We start from the raw sequence: 9,635 nt of genomic DNA on the forward strand, positions 1-9,635 counted from the left end.
GGCTGCTCTGGTCTTAGAAACTCACAGGAGAGAAGATGGCGGCTCTCACTGGAGACTCTGGGTCAAGGTTGTCCCTGGAGGCAGGCCCTCCACTTGCAGGGAAGGGGCAGTGAAGGTCGCTGATCCACCTCTGTCACTTGGAAGCTGAGAGGATCCTGTCCCTGCCGCCCTGCGGCTCCCCTGCGACTGGTGGGGCCTGTGTCTCCTGGCTGGCTGCTCCTGGCTTAGGAACTCACCTGAGAGAGGATGGCCGAGAAATAATTTTAAAAAGAAAGATGAAAGCATTGGATAAGTAGAGAAGTCAGTTACATTAAAAACAAAAGAATAGTGATTAAACATTTCCATTTTTTGCCAATAAAACAAGATTTGGAGGTTCTTTTAGAACACTTTGGAAATGTCAAAATAGGTTATTCCTTTTTACTAAACAGTCCTGTCTCCATGGTTGAAGAACACATGCTGGAAGAGGAAGGATTGGGTCTTCTAAGTTTACTATGTGGCATAACAAATCATACATTAAGAAAGCTTGTGTCTCAGTTCATTTTCTATTTATCTGTCCATTACTTGTCTGTTGTTGTTGCTGAAACAGAGAGTGTGGTCTATGTAAAAGTAACTTTTATTCACCATATGTAATTCTCATCGCAGAGGCTTACTGCTGAATAAGTTCACCTTTTTTGTCCCAGCTCTTTCTGAACTCTGGGTGAATTGTTCAACCCAGTTGTTTGGCCAAAACTCTTCTACCAGCTGACTGATTTAAACTGGCTTCTCTCAGCTTCTCACTGAACTGTTCTGGTTGTAATCTAAATTAACTCTAGCAATATTTTTTAAACTTCTGGCTTCTCATTTTTCAACCTATCTCTATAAAACTGTTCTGGCAAAACTGCCTCCCTGACCCTCTCGTGTGTGTGTGTGTGTGTGTGTGTGTGTGTGTATGTATGTTTGTGTATGTATGTGTGTGTGTCTGTCTGTGTTTGCTAATTTCATAAGCCACCTTTCCTTTCTGTCTGTTCTCTTGATAGTTGGGTGTATTCTACCTCTGACTGATTCTGTCAAATCTTTCTCTGATTTGTTACTTTTTCTTCCCCTTAATTAGACTTCACTTTCAAACATGGCTGCTTTCTTCTATAAACTACCTTTACCTACATTGTTCGGAATTAATGGTGTGTACCAAAGGCTGTCTGTATTCCAGCCAGAGGAATTAAGGGGTGGCATATCTGTATTCCAACCATAGTGGATCACATAGGCCTAGGTCTTTGGATGTGATCCCTTGTCAGAACAGCTGAGTTATTATTGATAAAATATAAAATATAAAGTATGTAGTTATGATGAATAGTTTTATTTGTCCACTTGCCACAATCTAGATCCACTTGGAAAGGGAGTCACAGTGAGGAATTGTCTAGATTAGGTTGACCCGTCAACCTGAATGTGGAGATTATCTGGATTACCTTAATTGATATGGGAAGATTAGTTTACTGTGGGTGGAATTATTGCTTACTCAGTGGAACCTAAACTGTAAGAGTGGAGAAAGTTGTGCAGTAGTAATAATATATGTGTTAATTCATAGCTATCTCCTTTTGACTCTAGATATAATGTAACTTGCTTCAAGTTTCTCATGCCTTGATTTCTCCACAGTGATTCTTATTTAAGTTTATTGTGTCAGGACATTTTATTACAGAAGCTGACATTTTATTACAGTCTTATATCTCATGAGCTTAGTTGATTTCCAAGAAAGGAGGGACTCAAAGCTCACACTTCAGACAGTTTTATAATAAAACAGTTGTATTATTCAGCTGTTTTACTATGACCAGATAGTTTACTGTATACTATTTTGTGAACTGAAAATCTCCACACTGAGCTGCTATACTCATTAGATATAAGAATATCTGATCCTTCCTTGTATGGGAAAATATGTATTCAGAGACAGAGCTATTATACAAGTGGTAGGAATTTTGATCCAGTGATGAATCTTGTTTGATGTGGTCAAGGCAAACTTGGTTAGGCCAGCAGACTCCAGCCTGTCTGTCATCATGCCTCCTTGTGGTATATCTTCTTCACATTTGTGTTTTCTGCCTTTATCAAAAGCATTTGTCTTTTGTCATCCCTTTCTTTAATCTCAAAAGGCAGAACTGATGCACTATTTCTCCACCAAACCAGATTGCTCCAGCTACAAAGGGAAAAGCAAGTGAGTTCTAGGAGGGAATAACAGACTCCTATAAACCATCAATAGTCTCTCAAGTCAAATTTGTTGTTTTATGGACCATGATTGAGTAATATGAACAGAAGGAAAGATTAATTAGTTGGCATTTAGTCTATCCAGAAAAAAGACTAGGGATGGCAACATGGCTCAGTGGATAAAACCACTTGCTGCCAAGCTTGATTATCTAAATTTTAACCTTGGACTCCATGTGCTTAAAGGGGAGAACTGACCCCAAAGAGTTGTCCTTTATGTCCAGTAAATAAATAAATGAAAGTAGAAAACTTGAAAAAAGGAAAATAAAGCAGTTGCAGGATTCTGCCACCTTTGTGGACTGCCTTCAAAAGTTGTTTTCTAGTGTGTATTCCTGGGAACCATGTGGGTTGTTTCTGCTCTCTGAATCGTCTGGGAGATAGATTGGAGAAGAGTATAAATTCATTAAACTGAAGCAGCCTATCCTTTCCCATCTGGTAACACTCTCTTTCTCATTTTTCCACCCTAAATTAAACTCAGCAGCTCAGTGTGGAGATTTTCAGTTCACAAAAGAGGGTACAACAAACTATCCAGTCATAGTGTGAAAACTGCTGAATAATACAACTGTTTTATTATAAAACTGCCCGAAGTGTGAGCCATGAGTCCCTCCTTTCTAGGAAATCAACTAAGCTCAATGTACACGTGTTCTGCCTTCTGTCATTTAGGAAAAATTAACTTCAATCAACAAATTTATACTCTCTATCTCAAATGAAAAAAGAAAGTAATTATCTGCTGTCCTATTTTTATTTTAATCTCTAAAGATTTATTTGATTTTTAAAAATGTGCCTCCTGGCTTACGTGCTGGGAATTAAACTTGAGTCCTCTGGAAGAATGGCTCAGGCTGCTAACTTCTGAGCCATTTCTGCAGGCCATTAATATCTTACAGTAAATGAGATAATATGTTATGGACAAAGTTGGCTTTTATTTTATGTATTTCCACAGTTCTGTGCCTTTACTTTTTCTCCAGAGAAAATCATTACAGAAATTTAGTATGCATCCTTATGGTGCATATTTTAATATTTTGAAGTATATATTTATCCCAAATTATGATCTAATACAGTAGATTTTGCCTCAGTTTGTATAGTTGGTATAATATTAAGTAGACCCTTCTTATTCTTACTTTGCAAAAGTATCTATTGGTCTTCATCACTCTTGCTAATGTTGCTTTAGGTACCTTTATTGAGTATAATGAATTTTAGAGATAATCATTTTTCCTATACATATTCTTCCACCACCCCCATATATACTTTCCCTTTGTATGTTAGTTCTCATTTATGCTGCATTATCTCACAAAGAAGAGAACTACTATTGGATAAATGACAAGGCCAACTGACCAATGGTATATGAATAAGAGTAATATTTCAGTTCTAAACAAAACAATGAAATAGTGTTTGGTTGTTTTAATGTTTATACCCCCTTGTGATTTATGTTGAAGCATAAAAATCAGGAGGGCTCATTGGAGTAAGAGGAGTTTTGATTACTAAATCTCTGTGTTAACAAACTTGCACTTTTCACATTCATGTGAACTTTAGTGAGAACCTCTTTTTGTCGATGTAGGATTGGCATGTTAAAAGAGCTAGCCTCAATTTACTCACTGTGCTGCTCTGAAAAAAAAATCAGAAGTTCCCAATGACCTCAATTTATCTTGAAGACCATTTACTCTATTCCATATATCCCCATAATACTTCTACCTGAAGCTATATGGTGCTGCAACCTATCTTTTGGATCACTGTTACTATAACCCCTTATGCAAATGTACATAATTCTTCTCCAGAATTCTTAGAACATTATCTTGGAAATGCTCCTTCTCTTTCTTACTCTATGCTTCAAGCTTACTAGTGCTTCAAAGTGTTGGGTTGCCGGTAAATGTTTCTAATTGCCTTGGTCTCATGATAAATATTTTCTAAAAATGAGTAAGAGCATGGCCCTTAAGATTTGTAGTTGCTTTAAAACTCTACATAACATAGAAAGAGATTTATTAACAGACCTTCAAACACACAAAGTTAATGAAAAATGGTGTGCTAGACATATCAGTAGATGCTGATTAAACTACAAATATGGTTGTAATTTCATTAAAATGACTATCTCTCAACTATTCTAAGAGTAAAGTCAAACATGTGGAGTTATTAGCAGCTTGAGGTGTGGATATATTCCTTAAGAGACAAGGAGAGAAACTGTAGATTCACTAATTTATGAAAAGTGTCAAACTGCTGTGCAATTCTAAAGGAGTTGTAACCAAATAGAAGGAACAATGTACTAAATGACAGATCACCCTCTATTTTATATATTTATCTTTGGATTAGGAATGTTTACAAATATTAGAGTTTATTATATTGCTCAAATTAATGACTTCCCTCATTTAAAACCAACTGAAAGTGTACTCGTGTTTTGAAATTTTTACGTAAAATCGAACTTGTTCCAATTTAGTCTGTAACAGCCTTAGAGCTTACTTATGCAGTAGATACTTGCTGTGGTTATTTTAGCTGATCAGCTCTGGTCACTTATTCTATTGTATTATCACCAGCAAGTGGAGAACTTCTTTCTTCTTGATGTAATTGCATCTTAACATGTATTACCTATTCCGAAATAAGAAATATGGCTGTCATAGTTTTAATGTTGATTGAGTCACTTTACAACTCTTTCTTCAATGTATAATACCTCCTTTCATGTTATGCAGAGCAGGGAACTGTAAAATGTCACAGATAACCAACAAGATTTACTGCGCAGTTTTTATTTTAGCACTATTTCAATATCTTCTCTTCATGTTCTTAGTCCAATATGAGTAGCATGACTAAAATTTGCCAAACTCTTAAAAACGTAAAAGAATCAAACAAGCCTAGCAGCCAATCTCAGATCTCTTGTGGGTGGCTTTCAGAATTATTTAACAGGCAAAGGAAGGTGAGACAAAATGCATGGTATTTCCAGATATTTACATTTCTTGGTGAGATTCCATGTTCTGTATGGACAAGCCTCATGAGAACTCTGTGATAGAAAGTGGACAGAAGCCATTATTGCTACACCTTCAGGGGAAGAAGTTGTATTTGAAGTAGTCAAACAGGGGGGATGGGATGAGGGTAAAGCACTTGCTGTGCAAACATTGGGGTTCTGAGTTTGGATCCCTAGTCCAAATAAAAGCTAGAATGTCAGCATTCCCCAGGGATTCCAGCCTGGTGACAGCAGGAACTATTGCTGTTCAGCCAGAGTGACTGAAACTAGGGGATACACATTCGATCTCCTCATCTTAATAAAATAATTAATAATAATAATGTTGAGATCAATGGGGGAAGATAGCTGATAGTGACCTCTGGACTCCACATGCTGGTACACAGATGTGTACAACTACTCACAGGCTTAAAATTCACAAACACTCATACTTAGAGACAAGGGACATCAGAGAGACAGTGAAATTTTAAAAGACATCAGTTAATAAAAACTTCAGCAAAGTAGCTGGATATAAAATTAACTCAAACAAATCAGTGCCGTTCCTCTACACAAAGGATAAACAGGCTGAGATAGAAATTAGGGAAACAACACCCTTCACAATAGTCACAAATAATACCTTGGTGTGACTCTAACTAAGCAAGTGAAAGATCTATATGACAGGAACTTCAAGTCTATGAAGAAAGGGATCGAAGATCTCAGAAGATAAAAAGATCTCCCATGCTTATGGATTGGCAGGATTAATACAGTAAAAATGGCCATCTTGCCGAAAGCAATCTAAAAAAACTCAATGCATCTGCATCAATTCTTCACAGAGTTAGAAAGAGGAATTTGTAAATTAATTGGGAATAACAAACAATCTAGGATAACAAAAACTATTCTCAACAATAAAAGAACTTCTGGTGGAATCACCATTCCTGACCTCAAGCTGTACTACGGAGCAAATACGATTAAAAACTGCATGGTATAAGTATAGTGACAAGCAAGTGGATCAATGGAATAGAATTGAAGACCCAGAAATACACCTACACACCTATGGTCACTTGATCTTTGACAAAGGAGCTAAAACCATCCAGTGGAAAAAAGAAAACATTTTCAATAAATGGTGCTGGCTCAACTGGTGGTTAGCATGTAGAAAAAAACAAATCAATCCATTCTTGTCTCCTTGTACAAAGCTCAAGTCCAAGTGGGTCAAGGACCTCTGCATAAAACCAGATACACTGAAACTAATAGAAAAGAAAGTGGGGAAGAGCCTCAAGCACATGGGCACAGGGGAAGATTTCCTGAACAGAACAAGCAGTAGCTCATGCTCTAAGATCAAGAATTGACAAATGGGACCTCATAAAATTGCAAAGCTTCTGCAAGGCAAAAGACACTGTCAATAGGACAAAATGGCAACCAACAAATTGGGAAAAGATCTTTACCAATCCTACATCTAATAGAGAGCTAATATCCCAATATATACAAAGATCTCAAGAAATTAGACCCTAGAGAACCAAATAAACTTATTTAAAATGGGGTACTTAACTAAACAAAGAACTCTCAACTGAGGAATACCAAATGGCTGAGAAGCACCTAAAGAAATGTTCAACATCCTTAGTTATCAGGGAAATGCAAATCAAAACAACCCTGAGATTCTACCTCACACCAGTCAGAATTGCTAAGTTCAAGAACTCAGGTGATAGGAGATGTTGGCAAGGATGTAGAGAAAGAGGAACACTCCTCCATTGCTAGGGGGATTGTAAGCTGGTACAACCACTCTGGAAATCAGTTTGGCAATTTCTCAGAAAATTGGACATAGTACTACCTGAGGACCCAGAAATACCACTCCTGGGCATATACCCAGAAGATACTCCAACATGTAATAAGGACACATACTCCACTATGTTCATAGCAGCCTTATTTATAATAGTCAGAAACTGGAAAGAACCAAGATATTCCTCAACAGAGGAATGGATACAGAAAATGTAGTACATTTACAAATGGAGTAGTACTCAGCAATTAAAAACAATGAATTCATGAAATTCTTACGCAAATGGATGGAACTAGAAAATATCATCCTAAGTGAGGTAACCCAGTCACATAGAGAACACATTAAGCACTCACTGATTGGTAGATATTACCCCAGAAGCTCAGAATACCCAAGATACAATTCACTAACCCCATGAAACTCAAGAAGCAGGAAGACCAAAATGTGGATACTTCATTCCTTCTTAGAAGGGGGAACAAAATACCCATGGAAGGAATTACAGAGATAGTGTGGAGCAGAGACTGGAGGAATGACTATCCAAAGTTTGCCCCACCTGCCAATCCATCCCACATACAATCACCAAACCCAGACACCATTGTGGATGTCAACAAGTGGTTGCTGACAGAAGCCTGTTACAGCTGTCTCCTGAGAGACTCTACCAGTGCCTGACAAATACAGAGGCAGATGCTCACAGCCAACCATTGAACTGAGCACAGGATCCCCAATGGAGGAGCTAGATAAAGGACCCAGAGAGCTGAAGGGGTTTGCAGCCCCATAGGAGGAACAATAATATGAACTAACCAGTACCCCCAGATATCCCTGGGACTAAACCACCAACCAAAGAGTACACATGGTGGGACTTATGGCTCCAGCTGCATATGTAGCAGAGGATGGCCTTGAGGGTCATCAATGGGAGGAGAGGTCCTTGGTCCTGTGAAGGCTCTATGCTCCAGTGTAGGAGAATGCCAGGGCCAGGAAGCAGGAGTGGGTGGGTTGGTGAGCATTGTTTGGGGCGAGGGGATGAGTGTTTTTGGAGGGGAAACCAGGAAAGGGGATAACATTAGTAAGTAAATAAAGAAAATATCTAATAAAAATATATCAGCTAAAATTATTTTGCACATGAAATCTAAATCAATTTGGCATCAAATACTTAATATGCTTACCTGGTGTATATAGCTAAAGATAAAAATAGTGATTCAGTTTAACATTTGATGTCTCAATTTTCTACTTCCTCAATCAATGGTATTCCTCCCAGGTTAGCTAACATTTTAATTCTAAAAGACTAAGTCAACTAATTTATAAAAACCTAGAGTATAATTCTAATTGAAGGATGAAGTTGATGGCCATAATATTTTTTACCCTAACTGAGTTGATAGGAGATGAGGCATAGAAGAGTGGTGGTCTTATTTTCTCATGTCTATGATACATATTCATTCCTAGTAGGCTAAAAATAGGAGCTATGAATTGATATATTGTCATGTAGTAGTTATTTATTTTTAAAACTCTTATAAATACTATAATAATTTATAATCAGTAATTATATAGGATGATAGAAATTATAACACTGTGTATACATATGTCTACCTGAAAATATGTGTATTAATGTATGTATACATACACACACATATACATATATATATACATATATATAATCTATCAGAGAAATAAATTTGGTTCCTATAATCAAAAGAAAAGAAATTTTTTATATCTAAGTTTAAAATGTTTTGTTTTCTCACCAGGCAAGATGGCTCAGTGGGTAAAGGAGCTTGATGTCAAGACTGACATATTGAGTTCAATTCTCAGAACATATTATTAAAAGTCAGAACTTATTAATTTTATGTGTGTGTATGTGTATATGTGTATGTATGTATGTGCTTTTATGGCTCATAAAGTAGCTCTATTTCCATTTTTTTGTTGCTGTTGGAAGAACAAAATCAATTGGATACCTTATCATCATTTCCCAAAGAGACTTTGTTCCTGAATACAATCTTAAATTGTTTCTTCGTTAGCTTTTACATCTTACCTGTTCCAAATTATTTTTTGCATTTTCCCATATGAACCTTGGTTTGAAATGTTAAGCCTCTCTTTCAGCCTGAGATGGACTAGCTGAGATGTTAAGCAATCAGAGATTTATTTTTGTGGTTACACTGTGGGTGCATAGAAAACTATGAAGCTCTTCTATCCATTTCCTTGTGATCTTAGTGAGATATAGAAGTTTCAAGTGTGAAACCTGTAATATGGCAAATGTCAGCAGCCCCTCCATCTCTGTGGAACTTTAGCTTCAAGGAGGACAGTTTTACCAATGACCTCAAATGTCTCTTTCCTTTTAGAATGTTGTTGTTTGATACAACAGTGGTGTTAACTTACAGGACTTTTGGTAACTTGCTTTTTCACAGCATGAGAACACAGAAAAAATTACAGATCTATCCTAATCATTTTAGACATATAACTTGTATAACAAACATAGTAATCATCATGCTTTATTTTAAGTGACAATTACATTTTATGCTCAAGCATACTATTTTGCCTTATATTAGTCAAAAAGGTCAAGTTTGTGCCAGTAGTTAACAGATTTGAATCTTCCTTATTTACCCATCTACCCACCACCCACCCACCCATCCACCCATCTATCCATCCACCTATCCATCCACCTACCACCCACCCACCCATCCATTCATCCATCCATCCACCCATCATCCACCCACCACCCATCCACCCATC

At 37.1% G+C, this 9,635-nt stretch overlaps 2 long non-coding RNA genes across 4 annotated transcripts in view; both read right to left on the reverse strand.

Moving 5' to 3' along the window:
- The window catches only part of LOC116076359, a 12,895-nt gene extending 12,822 nt beyond the window's left edge, over positions 1–73 (reverse strand). Inside the window, exon 1 of one of the 2 annotated variants that reach the window (XR_004112916.1) lies at positions 26–72. This is a non-coding gene — a long non-coding RNA (uncharacterized LOC116076359). Of the gene's footprint in view, positions 1–25 lie in introns of both variants that reach the window. The other variant, XR_004112915.1, reaches the window with a different exon arrangement.
- Positions 74–183: 110 nt separating this feature from the next.
- LOC116076124 overlaps positions 184–9,635 on the reverse strand; it is a 40,140-nt gene continuing 30,688 nt past the window's right edge. For both annotated transcript variants that reach the window (XR_004112825.1, XR_004112826.1), the window contains exons 3-4: positions 4,675–4,800; positions 184–236 (exon numbers count right to left, since the gene is read on the reverse strand). This is a non-coding gene — a long non-coding RNA (uncharacterized LOC116076124). The remainder of the gene's footprint in view (positions 237–4,674; positions 4,801–9,635) is intronic.

The sequence above is a fragment of the Mastomys coucha genome, unplaced genomic scaffold, assembly GCF_008632895.1.
Source record: "Mastomys coucha isolate ucsf_1 unplaced genomic scaffold, UCSF_Mcou_1 pScaffold4, whole genome shotgun sequence".
NCBI lineage: Eukaryota > Metazoa > Chordata > Mammalia > Rodentia > Muridae > Mastomys > Mastomys coucha.